Raw genomic sequence first — 27357 nt, forward strand, 5'->3', positions numbered from 1 at the left:
AATGCATAATAGATAGTTTTTATTGCATGAAAGTTAATTACATCCAACCGGTAACAACCGGGTTACAACATACTGGCACACAGGCCTGGTAGAATAGGTCACACTAGGACCTTGAATTGAAAGATCTACCTTCTAGGCACAGTCTATCTATTTGATGTTCCTTGATTCTGTCATTGATTTCATTCTAAAGCATGATTACAAATATATATATATATATATATATATCGATCCAAAGGGTTTGGTCAGCCCAAAAGGATCAAAACCCGAAGAACAATGCAAAATGAACAAGGTCGGCTTCCACCAAGAGATTCCTCCAGAAAATCCAAGGGATGAAACGTAGAAGGTCGGCCACACACCAAGAAACATCGAGATCAACGTCCAAGGCTCTGCAAGCTCCGGAATGGGTTCGGTGGATCACTAGAATAGGTCTCAGGCAACCGGTAACAAAGGAACAACCGGTAACAAGAAACTATCGAGGAAACCGGTAGCGATATCTTGCCGGAGAGTGATCCAAATGAGATGCGGTTTGAAAGAAAGAAAGATGATCAAGTCTTCAAGTAGAATCCAACTCCATAGGAACTGGTGAGCCAAAACCGAGACAGACAGAAAGGAAAACTGAAACTGCAAAGAGAAAACAAATAGAAAAGGAAATGTTTTTGGTTGATGCAAGATTGTTGTGAACTGGGGATGCTCCTACATCAGACATCCGGGGTTAATAAAAAGTGAGCCTCCCACTTGGTTGGGGTCAGAGGGAAACCAGGGCGGTCTACCTCTGCCTGAGAAATCCAAGATGAATCTTCCACTGGTCTGTTCTTCCATTTCACAAGATATTCTTTGTATTGACTACTTCGGGTACTACGCCCAATCCTACTATCCAAAATCTCTTCAATCTGATCTGGTTCCTTTTGGGGCAATTGTTTCTCCAAGTTTGCAATACTATCCTTACTGAATTTTGGTTCATGGTACTCATGAAGATCTGTAATGTTGAATATAGGTGAAATACTCAGACTATTCGATAGCTACACCTCATATGCATTTCCAGAACTAAACTTTCTCAAGATCTTACAGGGTCCAAACTTCTTCATCTGCAACTTATTATAAGTCCCAACCGAGAATCTCTCTTTTCTCAAATAGACCATCACTTCATCGCCAACTTCAAATTCCTTATGTCTCATCTTCTCATCTGCCGCCTTCTTGTATTTGCTATTCATGTCTTCCAAATGTTGTTTAACCTGAATATGCAATGCTGCCATGTGATCTGCAAATTCTTCTGCTTCTGAACTCTTCCGGTCTTCAGTGCTGATGTCTCTTAACTCTGATATTCCTTTAGGATGCACTTCGGTAACAATCTCAAAAGGTGTTTTTCCGGTACTTCTATTCACTGAATTGTTAAAGGCAAACTCTTCTTGTGCAAGGATCAAATCCCAACTTCCGGTTTTATCTCCCACTAAACATCTCAACAAGTTTCCCAAACTCTGGTTAACTACTTTTGTCTGTCCATCAGTCTGTGGATGAAAAGTAGAACTGAACTTCAAATCTATTTTCATCTTCTTCCAAAGTGTTCTAAAAAAATAGCCAAAAAACTTAGTGTCTCTATCTGAAATTATGCTCTTAGGTAATCCATGCAATCTTACCACTTCCTTGAAAAATAGGTCTGCTATATGCAATGCATCTGATGTCTTCTTGCAAGGTATGAAATGAGCCATCTTTGAAAATCTATCCACTACCACAAATATAGAATCGTTCCCCCTCGGTTTCTTAGGTAAGACAAGTACAAAATCCATACTTATATCCTCCCAAGGTCTTACCGGTACTGTCAAAGGTTTATACAATCCCCCATTCTGACTACTACCTTTTGCAACTTGACAAACTCTACAACTCTACACATATCTCTTAACATCCTTATGAATCTGGGGCCAAAAGTACTGCTTACTCACCAATGCAATTGTTTTATCAATGCCAAAATGTCCAGCTAAACCTCCACTATGCTTCTCTTTTATCAGGTTCTTTCTCATGGAACTTTTAGGTATGCACAACTGAACTCCCTTAAATAATATCCTATCCTGAATGAAGTAATCTAACCATTTGCTCCTATCAACCATAACCGGTTCTCTACATGCTTTCCAAGGTTCTGCGAAACTCGGGTCTTCATTATACAAGGTCTTCAAATCTTCAAAACCTAATACTGTCATTCTCATCTCTGTCAGCAAATTCCTTCTACTCAATGCATCAACAACTTTGTTAGATTTCCCACTTCTATGTTTCAACACAAAGGTGTAACTCTGCAAGAACTCTACCCATCTCATATGTTTCTGATTCAACTTACTTTGACTATTCAAATATTGCAAAGCTTGATGATCTGTATACAACACAAACTCCTTAGGCAACAAGTAATGTCTCCATTTCTTCAAGGCTTGAATTATGGCATAAAATTCTTCATCATATATTGAATATCTTTTTCGGGCATCATTCAATTTCTCACTGAAATAGGCTATTGCTCTCTCTTCTTGACTCAAAATTGCTCCTATTGCTGTTCCACTTGCATCACAATCCACTTGAAATACCTTATTGAAATCCAGTAAAGCCAACACACATTGCTCAGTCACTTTCTGTTTCAACAACTCAAAACTTTTGTTTGCTCTAGTGGTCCACTTGAATTCCTTCCTATCTCCCCTCATGGTTTCAGTCATAGGATTACAAACTGAACTAAAATTTCTGATAAACTTCTGGTAAAAACTAGCCAATCCATGAAATGATCTTACCTCTCCCATGCTTTCTGGTGTAGGCCACTCAACAATGGCTTTCACTTTCTCAGGGTCCATCTTCAAACCATCCTCAGATATCACAAAGCCCAAATATACTAGCTCATCCTTCATGAAAGTGCACTTCTTGATATTGATCAGTAACTTTTCTTTTCTCAACCTCTGCAAAACTTGTCTTAACTACAACAAATGCTCCTCGTTTGTTTTACTGAAAATCAGAATGTCATCCAAGTACATAATAACAAACTTACCCAAGAATTTCTTCAAGACCTCATTCATCAGCCTCATGAAAGTACTCGGTGCATTAGTCAATCCAAAAGGCATCACCAACCATTCATATAATCCTTCATTTGTCTTGAATGTTGTCTTCCATTCATCACCTTCTCTGATCCTGATCTGATGATATCCACTCTTCAAATATATCTTTGTAAAGTACTTTGCTCCACTCAAACAGTCCATTATGTCATCCATCCTAGGCAAGGGAAACCGGTATTTTAGTGTGATCTTGTTTATTGCTCTTGAATTGGTACACATCCTCCATTCTCCATTCTTCTTAGGTGCTAATACTACTGGTACTGCACAAGGGCTCAAACTTTCTTTGATCAAACCCTTCTCCAATAGCTCCTACACTTGTCTATTCAGTTCTTCATTCTCTGCCAGTGTTAACCGGTGTACAACTTTGTTAGGCAAGCTAGCTCCGAGAACTAAGTCCATGCAATGACTAATACTTCTAACAGGTGGCAATCCATCAGGTACATTATCTGAAATGATGTCCTCATATTCTATCAGCAAATCTCTTATCTCTGTCGAGTGTTCTCCTTCCGGTACCGGTCTCTCAGTCTTTTTAGGAATTAAGGTAAAATACACATTCTCATGTCTCAGTCCATCCATGAACTTCCTTCCATCTACTAGACAAATTCTGGTATTTGTACTTTATTCTTCAAAGGTTCCTCCAAAGGCAACAAGGTTTGCTTCATCCCATTGGCCACAATAGTGTATGCATTCTTCCTCCCATGATGTATTGCCTGTCTATCAAACTGCCAAGGTCTTCCCAACAAAAGATGACAAATGTCCATAGGCATAATATCACACAAAATTTCATCATGATAATTCCCAATTTTCAATTTTACTAAACACTGTTCACTTACTAATAACTTATGTTCATCCCAAATCCATGCTATCTGGTAAGGCTTAGGGTGTCTCAATCTCTCCAATTTCAACTTATTCACCATCTCTTTTGAAACAAGATTATCTGAACTACCACTATCAATAACAACTTTACAACACTTATCGGATACCTTACATCTGGTCTTGAACAGGTTCCTCCTCTGCAAGGGTTCTTTATCTCCTCCGGTATAACACAAAGCTCTCCTTACCATCAACAGTTCTCCATCTTCTGGTTTATTGTCTGATCCGGTGGGGTTCTCCTCCACCACTGCCACTCTTCCGGTAGCCTCTGACTTCTTACATTCAAATGCACGGTGTCCTGCTCCACATTTAAAACAGGTTCCTCCGAATGTCCTTTTGTCTTGTCTTCCAAAGTTCTCATTCCGGTAACCATCTGGTTGTCTCCTCCGGTAGAAATTTCTGTCATCCTTCCGGTATGAATTACTTCCTTGCTCACTTCCTTGTCCTTGTTCTTATCTATATTGGTTCCTCTTCATCTGGTGTATCCTCTTCCTCCTTGAAATCTTCTTCTGGTAAACCTTCCACCTCTACCTCTCTATCTCTGCTCATGCCTTTTATTCAACTTCTCTTCAGCCTTTTCAACACTCTCTAATTTGATCATACTGAGCTCATCTTGTATAGACATCTCCAATCCGTTCAAATATCTTGCAATTTGTTCAATTTCATCATCAACATGTTCGGATATGATGTTCAACTTGTAAAATTCTTTGGTGTACTCCTTCACACTAGATTCCTTCTGTCTCAGATTCTACAACTTTAAGAACAAATCTACTTGATAATTTGCCAGGACAAACTTTGATTTTAACTTAGCAATCATCCTATCCCATGTCTTAATATTTTCTTTACCTCTTCTTTGCCTATCAACTTGCAAGTGCTCCCACCAAAGAGATGCATGACCCTTCAATCGGGTACAGGCATACTTCACATTCCTCTCTTTTGCAGTGTCTTCAAAATCAAAATACTTCTCCATCTCCGAGATCCAATCCAACAATTCATCTGAATCTAACTTCCCATCATATCCCGGTGGGGTAAAATGAGGTTTAGTGTTCGCCCTACTCAAAACCCTTAAAAACCTTTCCTCCTCTAGATCAATTGCTGGTAGGTTCACTTGTTCTGTCGGGGCTTCTTCTCCATCTTCGCTCACATCCCCAACATTTCGGCCTCTTCTTTGGGCTGTCTCCACGGCTTCTAACCGGGCTGCTATTCCTCGCAACATCTCCATTACAACAGGGTCTGCATTCCCATGCGCTCCACCATTCCTAGTTCCTCTTTGCGCCATTGATCCACGCTAGTCCTTTGCAATTGCAGGTTGGATCAGCAATCCACCACCCTACAACAAGATTTAGGACACGCAATCTTTGGAACAAACTTCACTTTGATACCACTTGGTGTAGTCACCGGTGAGGAGGGACCTCGACGAGATCAATCCAAACTGGTCAGCAAGAGTAAACACAACGAAAACGCACAAATATGATGAAGGCAATGCATAACAGATAGTTTTTATTGCATGAAAGTTAATTACATCCAACCGGTAACAACTGGGTTACAACATACCGACACATAGGCTTGGTAGAATAGATCACACCAGGAGCTTGAATCGAAAGATCTATCTTCTAGGCACAGTCTATCTATTTGATGTTCCTTCATTCTCTCATTGATTGCATTCTAAAGCATGATTACAAATATATATATCGATCCAAAGGGTTTGGTCGGCCCAAAAGGATCAAAACCCGAAGAACAATGCAAAATGAACAAGGTCGGCCTCCACCAAGAGATTCCTCTGGAAAATCCAAGCGATGAAACGTAGAAGGTCGGCCACACACCAAGAAACATCGAGATGTCGTCTAAGGCTCTGCAAGCTTTGGAATGGGTTTTGGTAGATCACTAGAAGAGGTCTCAGGCAACCAGTAACAAAGGAACAACCAGTAACAAGAATCTATTGATGTGTATTTTGTACACGACCAAACACGGAATAAAATACCCAGAGGTATCTTATCCTCTCTTGAGTAAAGTTTCGGAATCCTGAGGATATCACAAAAAGGATCAATCGGAGAAACTTCAAGGTTCTGTTATGTAGGTTCTCTACTCGTGGATTAGCCCCAGTGGTCGTTGTGTTTATTGTTTTTCAAGGGGCCTTACGTACTTTTAGGGAAAGCTTGTTCATGCAACTACTTTTCAAATGAGGAAACAGGATTCTCCTAATACTAATTGATGTTTCAAAAAGATCAAAAGATAAAGGTTTCAAGGAGGTGAGACTAAAGTAATCCTAAGATTGACTCAGTGATGATTGGTCTTGATAGAACTCTACCAATTTCAGTATTGCCAAAAGATTACAACTCTACTGGAATTGGTGCGATCTTCTAAGGGTATTCAATGATTTTCAAATCACTAAGGGGATAAATGCTATCAATACGATACATATCAATGCCTCCAACAATGATTGAACTCTTAAACAATCTCAATGTTTCTAGTTGACCACACAGGGCGTTCGTACAATCAGTAAGGAGCTAGTGGTTTGGAATGTGAGTCTTATCGAAGATCAAGCTCAACATTCGTCCTTCAAACTTAAAATTTAAATGCTATCTCTACTAAGAGTGATTCAAGAAGATAAACAACCATGAAAATAGCCACAAGGATTGCAATAAAACACCATAACTTCAATATTTCATTGATCTCATAGCCAAATAAACAACTATTGTTCAACTTTCTCTCTTCACTACTTATTTTTCTGCCGCTGACAATATTAAACTTATTTCTCTCCCTCTAACTTTCTAACTTTTTGAAATGAAATGAGTGAGGGCTTATATAGCACTTTGAAATACAATGAACTGCTTGGATCAAAAGAAGATCAATGGCTAAGATTCTGACACCTAAACCCTAATTAGGGTTTGTTACAAAAAAAGTCCCCATTTAGATAAACATTATCAATCCATAGCCAATAAGAATTAGCACAAATAACGAGGAGACATAGCCCAATAGGAATAAAGTTGCCACATCATTTTATAACAACTTTTCATCTAGAACTTTGTTCCCTTTCCTATGCTCTTTTCTAGCATATTCAATGAATCTGGACGTAATCTTCTCAATCTCAGCAATGGGAATCTCAGGAAGATTCTTCATTCGTTCTTCCAAGTGAAGGACTTGATCAAAAGTTGCAAGAAGGGTCGCCTCCCATCTAGGCTCAAGTTCTTTTGTCTTCTCAATCAGGAACATAGTAGCATTCATCTGATCTCGTTGCCTTTTTGTGATAATGTTCTCTTCCTTGCAGAAAATGCTCTTGATCCTGCCTTCCAACTCTTGAACATCCACATCTGTCTCGATCTCTCTCCTTCTGTCAAGGATTGTACACAATACATCAAACACCTTGTCTTGAATAGGGTGGATGGTGTCTCCGACTCGGCTGCATCTGGTATTGATATCTTCAAAAAGAACGAACTTCATCTGGAGAAAAGTTGACCACTGCAGAAGGTTATGGGCTTCTCCATCCATTATCTTCTCTTGTGCTAAAATCTGTCTCAGTGTTCTTCTTATCACTTGCAAGACCGGGATGATAACGTCTCTAGTGTGAGTGAATGCATCCACAGTTGTCATTAGATTATGGATGATCTCAAGGACCTGGATAGCTCGATGGACTGTCTTCATCATTCTTGTTGCAAATTCAATGGCTACCTTGTAAGATTCATCAATCTAAGAACTCATGAGTTGGACCAAGTTCTTTACCCTTTCTGCCTCATTCATTGATTCAAGAGGAAGTGCATGCAAAGGAGATATTGCTGGATCCTGTCGTTTCAAAGGTTGATATGGCTAAAATAATTCCTCCAAGCACTGACCTCTCTTTCTAGTTTCTTTTTCTTTTCCATTTCTTCTTTGAGTTTGTCATTAAGTGCTCTCACTGAATCAGTTGCTTCTTCCATAGCCTACTCGGAGGTAAGTGGACCAAGATCAACTATCTCTAGATCGTATTCTTCTGCTAGAATCTCATCCTCATACTTGTCTACCACTGGTGTAGCTATTTGTACCTTTCTGGATCTGTTTCATCTCTAATCACTTCTGACATCTTTGTGGCCTTCCTCTTTTCGATCTCTTCATGAGAACTTCCTATGAGACTTTCCAAGTTGAACACTTGTTCTTCCTCTTCGACCACAACTACTCTTGTTAGTCTTTCTTTTAGCCAATCTGGAATGGAAGACTTCCTTTCCCTCACTTGTTTTTCTTTAGGCAGAGGTCTATCTTCCCTGAAAGGAGATGTTGCTTCATCATCATTCTTTTCTTCTTGTTGTTCATTGGCACCAACCTGGAGAGATTGACTTGATGAATGCTGAGGTGTCTGTCCTTTACCTTGTTTATCATTCTGCACCATGGATTCCATAGACTCATCAATTTCATACACTATCCGCCTTTGATCTTCTCGTTGACTTGCTTCTTTTTCATGCCTAGAAGATGTACTCGGTGGACGATCAGGATTCACCTTTTGTTTCTTCTTGGAAGACTCTCTCTTCTCAGGTCCTTTTCTCTTTGAGCCCTTGGAATGAGAAGTATTCTCACTCACACTTGCTTCTCCTTCTTCTGTTCTTGTTTCCAGGGTGAATGTCATGGATACATTCTGCTCTTTCAACTTTTGATGTTGTACGTCCACCCATCTGTGAGTGCAAGATAAAACGGGAGGCATCAAAGCTCTTAGGTCCGAAACCTCTGGCTCGTTCCAATCTACCTTCACCTCTTTATCCTCCTTCTCATAGGAAGATTGGAGATATCTACCACTGTCCTGGGTTTGATCGGCTACTCTGTAAACCTTACATTTCCTGATGAGATCCAAGGGTAATCTGGAATGCATCTTTCTTTTGACCTCTACATCATCCTGAATATTCATCTAGAAGTCCTCTACTTGAAACTCATGCTTGTACTTCTTCCCAACTGTCTCTTCTATGTGACCACGAGGATAAAAATTCTCCCTTGAAGCAAAAAATGCGAATGAATATAAAGACAACTCCTTCTCTTCATCCTTCGCGGCTTGAGAATTAGGACACCAATTGTCTAGTCACTTCAGTAGTATTATTCTGTCTGTAAGATATCTCGACAACATGAAGGGAGGTGAAGGACATCCATGAACTCTTATGTAGGTGAATTTTGGAAATTGAATGAACCATGCACCATGCTTCTTCACGAGTTCTTGCACCTCCGGAGATAATCGATGATGAATCCCTCCTTGCAATGTCCTGGTGATATGAATCGTGAAGGTGCCATTGATTAGCTTGTAGTCACTCCTTGGTGGATGTAGTTGAATATAAGAATCACAAGCCCTTATTTCTCTGGGTCCTCTCCCAACAACCCCTCTGTGAGGTAGCGCTGCATACTCAAAACTCCTGACTAGGGAATATATAACATATGAACTCATGTGAAATGACTTGGTAGGGGTTAGCCTCCTCAACTGCACGTTTTAGGTTGTTGCTAATGATCCTAGCCCAATTGAGCATTCCCTTTCCTTGGACGATCACTTGTATAAAGAAGAACATCCACTTGTCGAAGAAGAAAGCTTGAGAGGCACCAATAACCCGATTGAGCATGGTTATCAAGTCCTTGAATTCTTCTTGGAAATCAATTCTGTGTGGTGTATTGGGAATCTTGTTCAGGCGAGGTCGACTTTTGAGCAACCAATTCTTGTTTGATGAAATTCAGACAAGAATCAGGATCATCCTCGTAAATAGACCTAGCTCCTTCCAGACTTTTGTAGATCATGTCTCTCTGCTCTGGGAGATGAAAGGATTCACTTATAGCTTCCTCTGAAAGGTAGGCTAAGACAGTTCCATCCTCAGCTACAATCGTCCTCAAATGTGAATCATAGTGCCGAGCACATTTGATCATCAACTCGTGACACTTGATTGCAGGAGGGAAACCTATGGCCTTGATGATTCCACTCTCAATTATCCTCTTCGCAACAGGTGACGGCTTGCCGATGTAGGGCGCTTCCCAAAACTTCTTCACATTGAAGTTTCCTAGATTGGTGTCTCCGATATTGCTCCACTTGGACACAATCCTGGTCTCCAATTCATCGTTCTTCTGATCCTCCTTGATGAGAGCTTGTCGGGTAGTGGATCCACTGGCCTTGAGGGTCGTCATTTGATACCTACAAGAAACGCCTAAGTTAGGCTTGAGCATAACATCTTTAAAATAGGAGATTTGAGACCTTTCAAGGAAATAAATAAATATTAATTTGAAAATAATGTGATAAATCCTTAGAATTATGAATTTTCAAATCAATATTTAATTGTGAATTGGAATCAGATTATACAAGACTTAGTCTTACAAAGGATTGCTATAGCAAATTAAATCAAATCTTCAACATGCTTTCAAAATCTGATTGTACATACCTTCCTTTTGATTTTTAGCTATCAACCTTGAAAAATGAATAAAGGAAAAATGGAGATCTGCTGGACAAAGGTGTTTGATTTGAATTTCAGGTCCTTCTTGATGATGGCTTCAACCTTCAAATAGCTTCCAGTAAGAAGTTCGCCCTCAACCAGCCTTCAAATATTCTCCAAAATCTGGAAATTAACCTTCAATCTGCTCAAATTCGCAGTCCTAAATCTGCTCCTCAAATTCGCATGAGAGAAAGTGAATAAGGAAAAATGGAGATATTCTGGACAAAGATGTTTGATTTGAATTTCAGGTCCTTCTTGATGATGGCTTCAACCTTCAAACAGCTTCCAGCAAGAAGTTCACCCTCAACCAGCCTTCAAATATTCTCCAAAATCTGGAAATTAACCTTCAATCTGCTCAAATTCGCAGTCCTAAATCTGCTCCTAAAACTCGCATGAGAGAAAGTGAATGAATGACAAATGATTTCAAAACAAACCTTTCCTTTATAGGGCGCTCACCTCACTTTACCTCTAGGCTGACTTGGCTAATATATAAATAAATAAAATAAAAAACCTTTTAAAGCATGGCCGACTTGATAACAAAGCAAAAATAAAGTCTTTTGAGCGCTAAAGTGGGGATTTTTTATTTTTAAGATAATTTCAAAGCCTAAAGGTTGATCTTTTTTACTTTAAGGCTTAGAAAAATTAATTAATCAATTCTATTAGTGCCTTAGCTCTGAGATTTAATTAGCAAATTTAGTGAGAAGATATAGGTAAACCTAGTGGATGGTAGAATTTGATCAAGGTTTGATGAAGGCACATCCTCCATATGCACTAGAATGTTCAAAGTATGAGGAAGGCTTAAATTATTCCAAGGAAGCTTGCTTGAACCTCTAACCTAGGTTTATTTACCCCATTAATCCACATCCTCACAATCTTGATTTGTCATCACTTAATGCTCTTATCATCATAATTTTGCAACTTGTCTTTGTCTTAGCCCAAACAAGGTGAAGAATAGGCTTCCTCAAGGATTTCGCCCTGGACCCTTTGGAAGGGTGAGGAGCGATTTCATTGATTTTGCCTTAATTGCCCCATTTTTTCACTCCAAAATCCTCCGGAAGGTAAGAATATGCTTGTTTTAGTTCAACAAAGTCTAGGGATCCATCCTTTTAGCTTCTCACATGGGCAAATTAGTTGATAATGAGAATTTCGCTCTCGACCCTTTGGAAGGGTCAGGAGCGAAATTCAAGTTTTAGGCTTGATTTTGCATCTCCTTCACTTTCAATTTATCTTGCAAGGCTTAAATAACCTCCCTCCATTCTTTTCATGCCTTAGGAATCAAAATCTTGTCTTGACACAAAGGGGAAATAGTGATCTTGATGAATTTCACTCTGGACCGTTTGGAAGGCTCAGGAGCGAAATTCACTTTTTGCTTGCCTATTCACACTCAATTTCACTTTCTTCACTTCACTTCATCTGGACTCCCTCACATTGAATCCACTTCCCAACTTGGCAACATTGGTTTGATCTTCACAAGGCCTAAAAGGTCAAATTCGCTCAAAAACCTAGCCAGGGACAGGACCTATCTAGAATTTCGCTCTGGAACCTTTGGAAGGGTCAGGAGCGATTTTCAAGTTTTAGCTCAAAATTTGCATTTTTTGTGATCAAAAGTCTTCTCAAGGCAATCCAAATGACTTCCTTCACCCTAGTCTAGGCCTGACTTAGCACAAAATTTGGAGGATAAGATGGATTTTAGGGTTTTTGCTCTGGACCCTTTGGAAGGGTCAGGAGCGAAAATCTTGTTTTGAGCTCATTTCTTCATATTTGATGACTTTTGGCAATTCAAGGACGTGCCTAAGAACACCTCTAATCTTGACCCACACTAGATTTGGCATAAATTTGAGGGAAAAGATAGGTTTTGCACAATTTCGCTCTGGACCCTTTGGAAGGGTTAGGAGCGATTTTCAAGTTTTTGAGCATGTTCCTCCATCCTTTCAACTTCAATTCACCTCCAAGACTAAGGACACATCGCCTTACTCCTATCTAGGCCATAAGAACTCAAAGTTGACTTGATTTTTGCAAGGAAAACAAGTGATTGTAGAATTTTCGCTTTGGACCCTTTGGAAGGGTCAGGAGCGAAATTCTTGATTTGGCTCAATTCCTTCAATTTCAATGATTTCTAGCAACTTGAAGTCACTCTTAGGGACATCTCCTTCTTGATTTCACCTTAGCCCACACTTGATCTAGCACAAAGTTGATAGCAAAGAGAGGTTTTGAGAAAATTTGCTCTGGACCCTTTGGAAGGGTCAGGAGCGAAAATCTCATTCTTGACTTGATATTTCATCTCTTCAACTCCAATCCTCTCTAGAAGGTAACTAAACATCATTCTTCACCCAAGGGACAAGGTCTTAAGCCTAAACAAGGTCAAAAGAATAGGTTTGCAAGGAATTTCGCCCTGGACCCTTTGGAAGGGTCAGGAGCGAAATTTCCTTTCTTGGCTAAAACCCTCACTTTTCAATGCTATCAAACATTCTCAAAGGCAAAATCATGTCCATTCTCCCTTTCAACATGCCTTGGACATCAAAATTTGATCAAACTAGGGAGGAAATGAGGTCTAGGAGGATTTTCGCTCTGGATGCTTTGGAAGGGTTAGGAGCGAAAATCATGATTTGGGCTTGCTTGTTCAATTTTCAAACTTTCAATCTTATTTTGGGAGCAAACATAGATCATTCTTCACCTAAGGAGCAAAGTTTCAAGCCCAAACAAGGGAGCAAATGAAGTATATAATGAATTTCGCTCTGGACCCTTTGGAAGGGTCAGGAGTGAAATTCATCTTCTTGGCTAAAATCCTTCGTCCCCTCCATCATCAATCACTCCCTAGGGCTAGAAAATATCAAATTGCCTTTACCATGCCCAAGGAAGCTATGATCCTGGCCTTGACAAGTGAGAAATTGATGTTTAAGGGAATTTTTGCTCTGGACCCTTTGGAAGGGTCAGGAGTGAAATCCCTATTCTTGGCTAGTTTCTCACCTAGGTTCATCTCATTTTCGCTCAAACTTGATCAATTCAACTTCCTTCCATCGCAATCAAGACAATCCATCATCCAACTGGGTCTAGGCAAGGTCAAACTAGGTTTTTAGGGCCAAAGGAAGGCAAAATGGAGGATTTCGCTCTGGACCCTTTGGAAGGGTTAGGAGCGAAATCCCTATTTTAGGTTGATTTCACACTCAATTCCACTCCTTCTCAATCCAGACTTGATCAACTTCATCTCTCCTTAGTATCATCATGTCTACTTGTCGTCCACTTGACTCAAAAAACTTCATTCTGCACATCTAAGGCCAAAATTTGGGGTCAGGTGAGGATTTCACTCTAGACACTTTGGAAGGGTCAGGAGCGAAAATCTTCTTCCCAGCTAACTTCCATTATTCTGACACTTCAAACCTTGGATATCCTTTCATAACTCCTTCAATCATCATCAAGTGCGTTTGCTCATCAGCGTCTGAAATCGCCACTTCCATCTTTTTGACTACTGACTCTGCTTAATAGGCTCTAACCAGGAGGAAAACAAGACTCTGACAAGAAAACCATCAATCCAGACCTACCCTGACCTGAGACCTATCACTTCTTCGATCAACCTATCCATCTTCATTCCCCTGAAAGGAAAAGCTCCACTAAGGCAAACCTAGGGTTCCAGGCAGACAACTAATGACCTCCCAAAACCAGGCTAGACTCAGCTTGAAAGAAACCCTAATACGAGCTCTCAGAGAGAAACCCTAATCTACCCAGCCTAGGCGACAACTCACTCACTCCAAATCTAGCAGGCAAAGAGAAAACCTAACTAAGGGAAAGCAAAACCCTAAGAAAAAGAGGGGGTCCCCATTCTAATGGGGGCGATGTGTGAAATGGTCACAACAGAAACTATCGAGGAAACTAGTAGCGATATCTTGTTGGAAAGTGATCCAAATGAGATGCGGTTTGAAAGAAAGAAAGATGATCAAGTCTTCAAGTAGAATCCAACTCCACAGGAACCGATGAGCCAAAATCGGGACACACAGAAAGGAAAACTGAAATTGGAAACAAAAAACAAACAGAAAAGGAAATTTTTTTGGTTGACGCAAGATTGCTATGAACCGGGGATGCTCCTGCATCACATAAAAGTCCCCCAACTTGCAAATAGGTGCTCAAGACCCGACTAGGGCTTTCGGAATCAAAACAAGACCTTTTTACTTATAATCGGGTTATTTTTGGTTCATTACAAGTTGAATTTTGAAACAAACTTGTAATGGGAGTTTTGAAATAACTTGACAAGTTCAAAAAATGACTTAAAGTCAATTTCGGGTTTCTAGGGACACATTACAAGTTACTTTTTTGACTTGTAATTTCATTTACTTGCAATCACCTCAAAAAGACCCTCACTAACACTTAAAGTGAAAAAAGAAACATAAAGTGAAATTTAAAACTTGCAATTGCATCAAAAAGTTCCTACTTGTAGTGACTTAACTTGTAATGACATCTAAAAGACCCCCACTTGCAATAAGTTAAGTTGCAATCACATCAAAAAGACCCCAACTTGTAGTGACTGCTCTGAAACCCAAATTGCACAGAAAATGGCCAAAATGAATGCCAAAAGTAACCAAAATTTTCACAAAAATGGAAGATAAGCTCGTGATTCATTTACCATCAAGAAATATGGACTTTCCACCTTGGGAAGCGTGCCCTAGAGCCTTAAAATCTCAAATTTCAAGCAATAATCTTCTACTCGTAGTGATTGCTCTAAAATGCGAAATTGAAGAAAAAGCTTGAAAAATGAAGGCCAAAACTCACCAAAACTTGGATAACAATGGCAAAGACACACGTTGATGATTTGACTCTAACAAAGATGAGTTTTGCACTTAGAGACAAAAATGACACATTTTGAGCTAAAATTTATAGGGGTTGTCACATTTTTGAAACTTCAAAAATGAGGACAACAGTATGCAACTGCTATGCCAAAGGCAAACTGCTCAAGAGAGCTGATCCAAGTAGGATACAGAGAAAGAAGACAAATTCCGATTCGATTATCCTTGATTGAGTGAGTTTGATCCCCATCTTATACCTTGCAGATGTAAGGGATTCATTGTATTCTAAGAGACATGTCCTATGCCTCTCCATAATCGCATCTCTTCATAATATGCAAATCGTACTACGTAACAAATTGGTTTTGTTATACAAATGATATTGATTAGTCTACTTGTATAATCGCTGCTTTGATGATTAATCTTTTTTTGTTAACAAATGAGAGGAGGGTTTATATAGGCACCCTATTACAAAGCAACAACCTAGATTGATCCAAGATCAATGGCCAAGATTAAAACCCTAAAGCCCTAATTAGTGTTTGTTACATTAGTTATCCAAAGTGGGCCAGTGAGAAATAAACAACCATCAAATCCATCTTTCTTCTAGAAGTGACCATCCCTTATCCTTAACTTTGGCAGCAATTTCAAGAAACTTGGTCACTATGGGGCCCATCTCTTCCATTGGGACACGACGTAATGTTGACCTTGTATTCCATTAGGTCCATCTTATTAGTTTTTGAAAACCATTCTCAATGTATGCAAATGAGGATGCCTTGCCAAAATGTTGTTCCCGGATTGGACTTGCGGAAGTAAAGAAGTTGCTTTGAACTTTGGCCTTTAGGTTCTCCACATTCATGTCCTTGTCTTGAACTATTTCTTGCTCAAGCACATTAGAGACTGCTACAAAGACCTTGCCTTAGATCGCTTTAATTGTTTATTCTATTTTGGCATCATCAATCTTCATCTTTTCCAAGGAATATTTATGGATTGAGGAATTTTCTTTGCTTTCTTTTCTTGAATTCTTCGAGGTCCACATGGCCAAGGTTGGTACCCCCAACCCTCTTCCATTCCATCACGATCTTGAACCCCAACTTTGGTTCTTTTTTATGGAACTTCATTTGAGTCTTTCTAAAGTCCCTCCTTGAGCTGATATCTACCACCTAATCATGAAAATTTTCTAAGTTAAAAACAATAGCGGGGGCGGGGGGTCATTTCTAGCTTGGAATGTGAGGTTTAAATCTGTTTTAACTTACGAAAATTTAGAAATTGGACTGAAAATCAGCCTCAGTCACGTTTGATTATGAAATTTTTCCTTAAAAATCAGACTTAATGAAATTATGAAAATTGTAATCAGACTTAGTAAAATTATGGAAATTGTATTTTGAATCTGAGTTTTTTGAAATTTTATGCTTCAAAAACTATAAAAGCCATAAAAAGAAATATTGATCTTAAGTGAAATTCTTGTGCAAGTCTGGAAAATAAGAATTCCAGACTGAAAGAAGAAAATCCTCAAGTGCGAAAGAGATTAAAATTCTGAAAATCTGCCTTCATTCCTTCGTAAACCTGAAAATTTTAATGAAATTTCTCAAACTGTCTTGAATTCTCCTTAAACTTGTCTTGGACCTGCAATTCACTTCAAAATTTGTCTTAAATTTTGGAGGAGATTCTCTCTTGAGCTTCAACCTTCAACTTTTGAGAAGCAACTTGTGAGTTGAATGAATGCCAATGCTTATGTTTATAGAGAATTCGACCTTTGTTTTGTTTCACTCTTTCCCCTTTTTTTTTGTTTCATGTTTTATTTGAAATGAATCTTGTCATGTTTTAAACCTTAAAAAAAACCTTCCCTCTTTCTTTCTCTTTGCTTTATATCCTCAATGACAATCTTTTTGGCTTTCCTCTAGAAGCTTCTTCCTATGATGAACTTCATCTTGTTTTTTCACATTCTATACTTAGGCAAATTTCTGAATTTTTCTCTTTTCATAGTATCATCACTTAGCCATAATTTTGAGTTTTTCTTCCCAAGGTACTAATACTTAGCCCCATTTTCTCACCTATCTTTTCCTTGGGCGGACTTGGTAGGAGACAATAAATCTTATGCTTTGGAGGGCGGACTTCATGTAGGAATAGGAAATTTGTGCTATCCTTGGGTGGACTTCATGATAAAAAGTAAATTTTATGCTTGGAGAAGGCTGGACTTCACCTTGTTTGAAAAATTTCTTCACTTACCTTGGGTGAACTTCACTTCTCGTCAAGGATTTCATCACCATGCCAATATACTTAAACCAAATTTCTAATTTTCTCCCCCAAACATCAACACTTAGTCAATTTTCTGATCTTTTCTTTTATACATAGGCGAATTTTCTTGTGCTTTCAAATTTTCACTTTAATTCACCTTATCATTCAACAATACTTGTGCAAATTTTATCTCTGCTTTTACCCTTGGTTTCATCCTCTTTTCTTCAACACTTAGGTGAATTATTTTTTATTCCAACCTTTGCCTTTCTTCACCTATACTTAGCCAAATTTGAATTTTCCCCTCTTACCCCCTCCTTGGGCAAACTTCACACCTAGCTAGGAATTGATTCCATACATGGTAGGGTGGACTTTGCTTGTGGTCGAGGAACTTTTCATGTATCTTGGGCAGACTTTGCATGTGCTCAAGGTTGGGCGGACTTCATCATGATTTAGGATAATTCTACATCAAGGAGGGCGGACTTCATGAAGCCTTGGAAATTCTTCCTCATGGGAGGGGTGGACTTCATGCCACTTGAGGATTATTCTTGCAAGCTTGGGTGGCATTGCATTCAACCAAGGATTTCTTCATGCTTCCCAAGGCGTTCTTGATGATAGCACAAGGAATTTATTCGAAGCATGGGAAGACTTGGTCATTGATCAAGGAATTTCTTCATGGAAGAGTAATCTTGATGATTTGAACAATGAAATATCTCTATCTTGACTCTAGACTTAGCCATTTTCTCGTGATCTTCAGCTAGCCTTTTTGGAAATTATCCTCTGTATTCGAAAGTTTGTTCTGGATGAATTTTCCTGATTTAACATCTTTCTTGACTCGATGACCACCTACATTATTGGGAAAAGCCAAAAGCAACTTTCTATTTTTAGAAAAAGGTAGACTGAAAAACCAGGTTTCTGGATTGGCCCTCAAATGCCAGAAACAAAACTTTCTAAATTTAGAAAAAAGCAAAAACGCAAAATTTCCTAAAAATTGGAAGTTGTTAGAATTGACTCTAGGAAATTGCGTTTTTACTCCTTCGACTTGTCTAAGTGCATCTGTAGCATCAGAATGTCCATTCGACCACTTTTCCTCATTGATTTTGGCGACTCCTCTGAATTTTGAAAAACTTGACTCATTTGCAGAGACGAGAAATTGAAGACAAGACCCTAAGATGCCAAAACTCTACCCAAAAAGAAAAAACAAGGGTGTCCCCATTTCCAATGGGGCAATGTGTGAAAATGTCACAACAGTTTGGGAGGCTGAATGACAAATGTCGTTAACGAGCTCCTGGGCTTGATGCGCCTTGTATGATTTCCCAGGTTCTTCATAGTGTGGATAAAATGTTGGGAAAAGTCCTAAGGGAATCTCATGTACATTAAGAGTATTATAATGGCGAGTGGAATTCCCTTTGGAACATTGTTGAAATATGTGCTTATTTTTCTTTTGATGACTAACCTAGTTATAGTATCTAAATTAGGGCAAGTAATCTAGGTTTCAATTATGAAGTATAGGGAAAATTAACTTAAGTCCTAATAGGGGACATTACCTAAAGATTTGCCAAACTATGTTTTGTTGTGGTGTGCTTGTGGAAGTACAGGGCATGGATTGGTTTTTGTTGGTTATTGCTCGTCCCTTATCTATCTATTGATGTTGTATTGCTTGTATCACTTGCCTCCTTATAGGTCCTTTGTTTGAAATGTCTCGTGTGATTCCTCATTTGATTGGTTTTGCATCTTTTTTTTTATTAGGTTTGCATGTGTTCTTGACTTAGTTTTTCTATCATTGACCTTGCTCGATCAGCCAACACTAGTTGTTATACCTTGTGGGTTCATCTGATCGTTTCTGTTGCTTGCTATCCCATTGGTATCACTTCATCTGACTTGCTTGGTCAATCTTGAGTGGGGCCCTGTTGACGTGTATTTTGTACACAATCATACACAGAATAAAATACCCAAGGGCACCTTATCCTCTCTTGAATAAAGTCTTTGATTGCTGAAGATGTCGCAAGAAAGGATCAATCAGGGTGACTCCAATGTTCTTTTATGTAGGGTCTCTACGTGTGGACAAGCACTAGTGGTCGTTGTGAACGCTGTTTCATCAAGGGGCCTTACATCCTCCGAGCTGTAGGAACAAGATTTCTCTAAACTAACAAGTTCTCAAAAAGATCAAAAGGTAGAGTTTGCAAGGGATAAATTCTAACCTAATCCTAAGAATGACCCAATGTAGGCTAGACTTGGCAAGATTCTACCAACTTCAATATTGCCATGAAATAACAACTCAACTGAAATTGATGCGATCTTCTAAGGTAACAAATGATCTTTCAATTCATCAAGGATCATGGACACTACCACAAAGGGACATATCCAAAGCTCAATGACGATTGAAGGTTTAAGTAATTCAAGTCTCTCCAGTTGACCACACAAGGCATTCTTACAATCAGTAAGAAGCTAGTGGTTTGGAACGTGAATCTCACCAAAGATCAAGCCCAACACTTAGTCCTTCAAACTTAAATACTACTTTGACTGAGAATGATTCAAGAAAATAAACAACCATGAAGATAGCCACAAGAATTGCAATAAAACACCATAACTTCAATATTTTATTGATCTCAAAGCCATCATAAACAACAATTGCTTGAAATTCCTTCTTCAAAGCTCATAAACTCTAATTGCAAATCCTCTAATCTCTCTATTTTCTAATTTTTTATTCCTAATGACAAAATGAAAATGAATGAGGGTATATATAGCATCCTCAATTACAATGAATGGCCCAGATCAAAAGAAGATCAACGGCTGAGATTCTGACACCTAAACCCTAATTAGGGTTTATTACAAATAGTCCCCTTTTTATTGAACAATATTAAATGCATAGCCAAATATTTAATTTGGCATGAAAATCTAGGAAACATAGACCAATGATAATTAAGGTGCCATGTCATCTATAACAACCTATCTTCTAGAATCTTATTCCCTTTCCAATGCTCTTTCTTAGCATATGCAATGAATCTAGACACGATTCCGTCAATCTCAGCAATTGGAATCTCGGGAAGATTCCTCATTCGTTCCTCCAAATGGATGACCTGATCAAAAGCCTTGAGAAGAGCCGCATCCCATTCAGGTTCAAGTTCTTTGATCTTCTCAATCAGGAGCATGGTAGCAAACATTTGGTCCCGTTGCTCATCTGTGATAACATTCTCATCTTTGCAAAAGATGACCTTGAATCTTTCTTCTAATTCCTGAAGATCCACATCTGTCTCTACTTCGATCCTCCTGCCAAGAATAGTACATAACACTTCGAACACCTTGTCCTGGATCGGATGGATGACCTCTTCAACATGATTGCATTTGGTACTGATGTCCTCGAAGAGAACTTCCTTCATCTGGAGTAAAGTTGACCACTAGAGTAAATTATGAGGTCCTCCATCCATTATCTTTTCTTGTGCTAGGATCTTCCTTGATGTTTGTCTGATTACTTGTAGAACAGGAATGATAACATCTCTAGTATGGGCAAAGGCAGCTACAATTATCATTAGGTTGTGGATGATCTCAAGAACCTGGATAGCTCGGTGGATGGTCTGCATCATTCTTGTTGCAAATTCAATAGCAACTGTATGGGATTTGTCAATCCAAGAGCTCATAAGCTGGACCAAACTCTTGACTCTCTCTGCCTCACCAACTGATTCAATGGGGAGTGCCTGCATAGGAGATACAACTGGATCCTGACGTCCCAAAGGCTGATTGAGATGGCTAAAGTAGCCTCTCCATGCACCTCTCTCTCTCTCAAGCTTTCTATTTTTCTCCATTTCCTCCCTAAGCTTGTCTTTTAGTGCCTCAAATGAATCGGTTGCCTCATCTAATGTTTGCTCAGCAGTGAGTGGACCAAGCTCAAACGTTTCTACATCATATTCTTCTGCGAGGATTTCACCTTCATACTTGTCCACTGCTGGTGTAGCTATCTGCAATTTCCTGGATCCTGTCTCATCTCTGATCATTTTGGACATCTTAGTGGCCTTCTTCTTTTCTGTCACTTCCTGAGAATTTCCAACAAGGCTTTCTAAATCAATCACATTATCTTCGTCCTCAATCACAATCACCCTTGTTAGTCTCTCCTTCAACCAATCTGGAATGGCAGACCTCATCTCTCTAACTTGTATCTCTTTAGGCAATGTCTCTTTTTCTCGGGGAGGAGATGTCACTTCGTCATCATTCTTGTCTTCATGTAGCTCATTGACTGGGAGAGATCGACTTGATGAACGTTGAGGTACCTGTCCTTCTTCATGTTTATCATTCTGGACCATTGATTCCATAGATTCCTCCATTTCAAGTGTTCTTTTCTCTTGTCGAGAAGATGTGCTGGATGAGCGATCTCGATTAGCCTCTTGCTTCTTCTTGGAGGATTCCCTTTTCTCAGGTCTTTCTTTTCTCTTTGAGCCTCTAGGATGAGGGTTACCTTCACTTGTGCTTCAAAGGTTGCCTTCGCTTGTGTTTCTGGGATGAGGATTGCCTTCACTTACACTTGTTCCTCCTTCTGTCGACCTTTCCTCCAAAGTAAAAGTCATAGATATGTTCTGTTCTCTCAGCTTCTGATGTTGCACATCAACCCATCTGCGAGTACAAGACAAAACCGGAGCCATCAAAGCATCGAGATCCAAAATCTCAGGCTCGTTCCAATCTATCCTCACTGCTTTGCTTTCTTGGTCATAAGATGATTGGAGATGTCTGCCACTGTCCTGAGCTTGATCGGCCACTCTGTAAATTTTGCATTTCCTGATGAAATCCAAAGGCAATTTGGAATGCATCTTTCTTTTTACTTCAAAATCATCTGAGAGATTCATCAAAAAGTCTTCCACCTGAAATTCATGCTTGTACTTTCTACCAAGTGTCTCCTCTATATACCCATAAGGATCAAAACTTTCTCTCAAGGCAAAGAATGAAAATGAATATAAGGCCAACTCCTTCTCTGCGTCATCCATGGCTAGAGCATTAGGACATACCTCAACTAAATTTCCTAGTATGATAGGCACAGGAATTCCATTTCCATGCCGGTGTCTGAATGCCTTCGCATAAGCTGCCAACTGTCTAGTCACCTCAAGTAACACTATTCTGTCTGTCGGATATCTCGGCAACATGTAGGGAGGTGAAGGACATCCATGAACTCTAATATATGTAAACTTCTGGAATTGGATGAACCAAGCACCGTACCTCTTTACAAGCTCTTGTGTGTCTTGAGATAGCCGATTGTGAAACCCGCCTTGCAATGTCCTGGTGATGTTCATCGTGAAGGTATCATTGACTAACTTGTAGTCACTTCCTGGTGGATGATGCAAATGGGCATAAGAATCACAAACTCTGACTTCCCTGGGCCCTCTTCCGATCACTCCTCTGTGAGGTAGTCCTGCATATTCAAAGCTCCTGATCAAGGCATATATGATGTATGAACTCATGTGGAAGGACTTGGTAGCCTTCAATCTTCTTAACTGCACGTCCAAGCAATGGCTAATCATTCTAGCCCAATGAATTGTTCCTTTTCCCTGGACTATCACTTAGATGAAGTAGAAGATCCATTTCTCAAAATAGAAGGCTTGAGGAGCTCCTGTAACTCGGTTGAGTAATGTTATCAAATCTCTATACTCCTCCTGGAAGTCGATCCTATGTGGTGTGTTTGGAATCTTGCTTAGGCGAGGACGACTCTTGAGTAACCAATTCTTATTGATGATGCTTAGGCAAGTGTCTGGATCATCTTTGTACATGGACCTGGCTCCTTCTAGGCTTTTGTAAATCATATCTCTGTGCTCCGGAAGATGGAGAGCCTCACTTATAGCCTCCTCTGAAAGATAAGCCAAAGTGTTTCCTTCCTTGGACACGATCGATCTTGACTGTGGATCATAATGGCAGGCACACTCGATCATCAGCTCATGGCACTGGATTGCTGGAGGGAAGCCGACCGCCTTGATAATACCACTTTCAATTATTCTCCTTGTGACAGGTGATGGCTTTCCAATATAAGGGACCTCTCGAAACTTCTTCACACTGAAGTTTCCCAAGTTGGTATGTCCAATGTTGCTCCACTTTGACACGATCTTGGTCTCCAATTCTTCATTCTTCTGATCTTCCTTCATGAGAGCTGGACGACTGGTGGATGCTCCTGCCTTCGGGGTCGCCATCATGACACCTACACAACATTTCATAATGAGTAATAGATTTTGCAATGTAGAAATATAGACTAGAAAGAGTTTAAATCTAGGAAACTTCATGATAAATCTTTGAATTATCATTTCCTAAATATAGCTATGTAATTTGGAATTCAAAATTCAAAATTTGGACAAGGGAGATTTCGCCATACCCTTCTTTGAGAACTAGCTCTAAAAAGATGCAAAATTTAAGAAATTCGCTAGGCAAAAAGATCGAAATCCTGTAGCAAATGCGCCTCCTCAACTTCACCACCCTTTGGGTCTTCAACGCCTTGAGGAAAAATTTGCTCCACCTCTAACCTTCAACAAAGTTCGCACTCCTTGGATCAAAATTCGCACTTCTCCTTGGATGAGATTTCGCTCCTTCTATTGCTTCTCCAAATCGCATTTAAATGATGATTGAATGATGGATTAAAATGCTATAACATACCTCCCCTATATAGGGGCCCATGCATTGCAATTGCCCATAGGCCGACTTGGAAAATAAGCCTAGAATAAATAAAAATTAAATAAAAGAGGAGGCCGACCTTTATAAAATATTAAAATAAAACCCCAAGCACACTCCCTTTATTTAATTTGATAATAATTAATTTAAATGCCTTTGCAATTAAAATTTTGATTTTTTAAAAGGCTAAATTAATTATTAAATGCCTTATGCGAACTCATTAAATGCCAATTTTAATTAAAAAAATTTCAAAGTTTTATCGAATTTAGCATTTAATGCAATTCAAAAAGTATTGGCGCCTAAGCATGGGAGATATAAGGGACACTAACCACATCGCTCTGGTCCCTGGGAGAGGGACAGGAGCGCCTCATGCATTTTAGCCTTGTATATTTCGCTTTTCACGTTCAAAGTCTTGTCTTGGACGTCCAAGATAGCATTTTCCTTGCGAATTTAAAGTTTGATTTATTCAATCTCTGGAATGAATGCTCCTTAAATCATTTTCGCCCTGGTCCCTTGGAGAGGGACAGGAGCGATTTCATCCTTTTTTCCTTAATCCTTGTCCTTTTAATTGCCAAATCAATTTGCGAGGTAGGCGATGATCATCCTTGTTAATTCTACGCATGTTTAACTTGCTTTCCAAGACAAAATGAGCCCCTCCAAGGATTATCGCCCTTGTCCTCCAGTGAAGGACAGGAGCGAATTTTATACTTGAGCCGAAAATTGTCCACTCTTGGGGATGTTTCCTTGTCCATCGTTTTCCATAAGGCGTTTCTCATTTCGTACAACCTTGCCTTGGTGTGATTCTGGAGGGAGATGATTCTTTTTATAGAAATTGCCCTGGTCCTCCAGTGAAGGACAGGAGCGAATTTTAGTCCATGGCACAAATCTTTAATCATATCAACATCCAATTCTCTTCAAGGTGTAAAACATTGTTCCTTATCCCATCTTGAGTCTTGCAAACGATAGTGGCACTTCAAAATGTTAGGCAATCAGGGAAATTTGAAGATTTCGCTCTGGTCCCTGGGAGAGGGACAGGAGCGCCTTAGCCATTTTCATCAAGTTCTTATGGACTTTGCAACTTCGTTCTTCTTAGAGGCATTCCAAATATCATCTTGACCTTGTGTCTAGACTTGGACTTGTCCAAATTCGGAGGGGGAGGCTGGATAACCTAGATTTCACCCTGGTCCCTTGGAGAGGGACAGGAGCGATTTTGCATTTATAAGCTCACTTGTGCTTTGCCAACTTTCAAAATTATCTTCAACGGGGTGATCACGCCTTCCTTCCTTCATCTCAAACTCGAAACTCGCTTTTCTTTTGCCCAAAACTTGCCTCTTGAGAAAATCGCTCTAGTCCCTGGGTGAGGTACAGGAGCTTCCTTTGAAAATTGCTCTGGTCCCTGAGAGAGGGACAGGAGTGCCCAGGCAATTTTGGGTTGATTTTCTTCATTTCGGTCCATTCAAGTTATATTCAATGAGTAAAACATACTTTACTTGTCTTCCTCAAATCGTGAAATCGTTTAAATCTTGTGAGGACAATGCAATTTAGGAATTCGAGCTCCAGTCCTTAAGTGAGGGACAGGAGCGATTTTGCAAACCCAAGCTTATCCGTCCTTTGTCAGCTTTCCAAATTATATTCAATGGATAAATCATGCTTCTTTCATTCGTTTCAATCACAAAACTGTCTTCGTCCTTGCAAGAAAATTGCACTTTTTAGAAAATCGCCTTGGACCTTCAGCAAGGGACAGGAGCGCCCTTTTGCAACTTGGTGTATTTCTTTACCTGTCGACTACTCAAATTATATTCAATGGACAAAGCGTGCCCTCCTTGATCTCTTCCAATCATAAAATTGTCTTGGTCCTGCAAGGACAGTGCAATTTTGAAAATCAAGCTTCGGTCCTTCAGTGAGGGACAGGAGCGATTTTTGTCTTAAAGGTCAAATCTTTACAATTTTCATCTCAAATCTCCTTTGTTGGGAAAGATATCATTGTTTTGCAAGCTATGAACAAGAGCCCAAATCCAAAAAATGTCCAAGAAGGTGTGTTTGAAGAAAATCGCTTTGGTCCCTGGGACAGGGACAGGAGCGAACTTGTCTTGTTAGGCCAAAAGTTCAATCTTTCATTGTCAATGACTAAGTCTGGATACTCGACTATGCTCATTTCATCCTTCATCGTGTCCTTGATGCTTCAATTCGATCAAATGAGGCCAAAAACAATCTGAGTGAGCCATTTCGCCCTGGTCCTTCAGTGAGGGACAGGAATGATTTGGCCTTAAACTTCAAAAAACTTGTCACTTTGAGTCTTCAAAATCTTCAAAATCTTCAATTTACGCCCAATTGCATCCCCTGGCAACCCTGCACAAGACAATTAAAACAAGTCAATAACCAAGATGCACCAAATATCTTTTTCGCCCTGGTCCCTGAGAGAGGGATAGGAGCGATTTTGCCTTTATAAGCCAAAATATCAAAAATTTAGGTCTTCAGATCACTTGATCATGCAGGGTTAGGTCGTCTCCAAGTCCAGGAATCGATTACCTTGCTTCCAAAATTTGGTCAAAATTATCCAGACAAAATTGCACAATTTAATCATTAAAAGGCTAACACTTAGACCTAACTTGAATTTGCCTCAAGTTCCTGACTTAGACTCATCCTGAGACACACCTTGACTTCCTGGCAAGCTCATCTTATTTCAAAATTGCAACCTTTGGGAGGAGGCTTAATAATCTTTCAAAATTTGACTGGACTTCGGCTTGAAGATATCAAAAAGAAACCCCTAAGGCTTAACCCTAGTCCAAACGATGACTCAGTTACTCAAAACCCTAAAAACAGAGAGAGAAGCAGGCAAAACAAAAGCAAAAAGAGAGGGGGGTCCCCATTTTAATGGGGCGATGTGTGAAATGGTCACAACAGGCCCTCATTTGGTTGACCACATGTTTTTTATTTTGGGCCATTTGGTTGACCTCACTTGTATTTTTATTGGTATTGCTTGATTAGTTGATTGATTTAGACTAATTATATAATGAAATATGACATAATGGATATGTGTGAAAATGAATGGATTTGTAGTTGCATTTTTTTTTCTTCATCATCTATTTTACTTTTTCACTTGGTTGTATTAAGCACAATTTGCGAATTCAACTATGCATGGTTGTTTGTTTGTTTGCTGATTAGAATGTTGACTACATGGGAATCAAAGATAATTCTATTGACGAGTTGTTCCAAGGTAATGATTTTATTTTCTAAATCCTAATTGTTCTTTAATATATCATTTGTCTGATAGATTTTGCATTCCACATTTTTTTCTCGCTTGATCATTTTTGTAATTGTTACTTTGTCAACGAATCTCATAATTGT

This window comes from Cryptomeria japonica, unplaced genomic scaffold, assembly GCF_030272615.1.
Source record: "Cryptomeria japonica unplaced genomic scaffold, Sugi_1.0 HiC_scaffold_18, whole genome shotgun sequence".
NCBI lineage: Eukaryota > Viridiplantae > Streptophyta > Pinopsida > Cupressales > Cupressaceae > Cryptomeria > Cryptomeria japonica.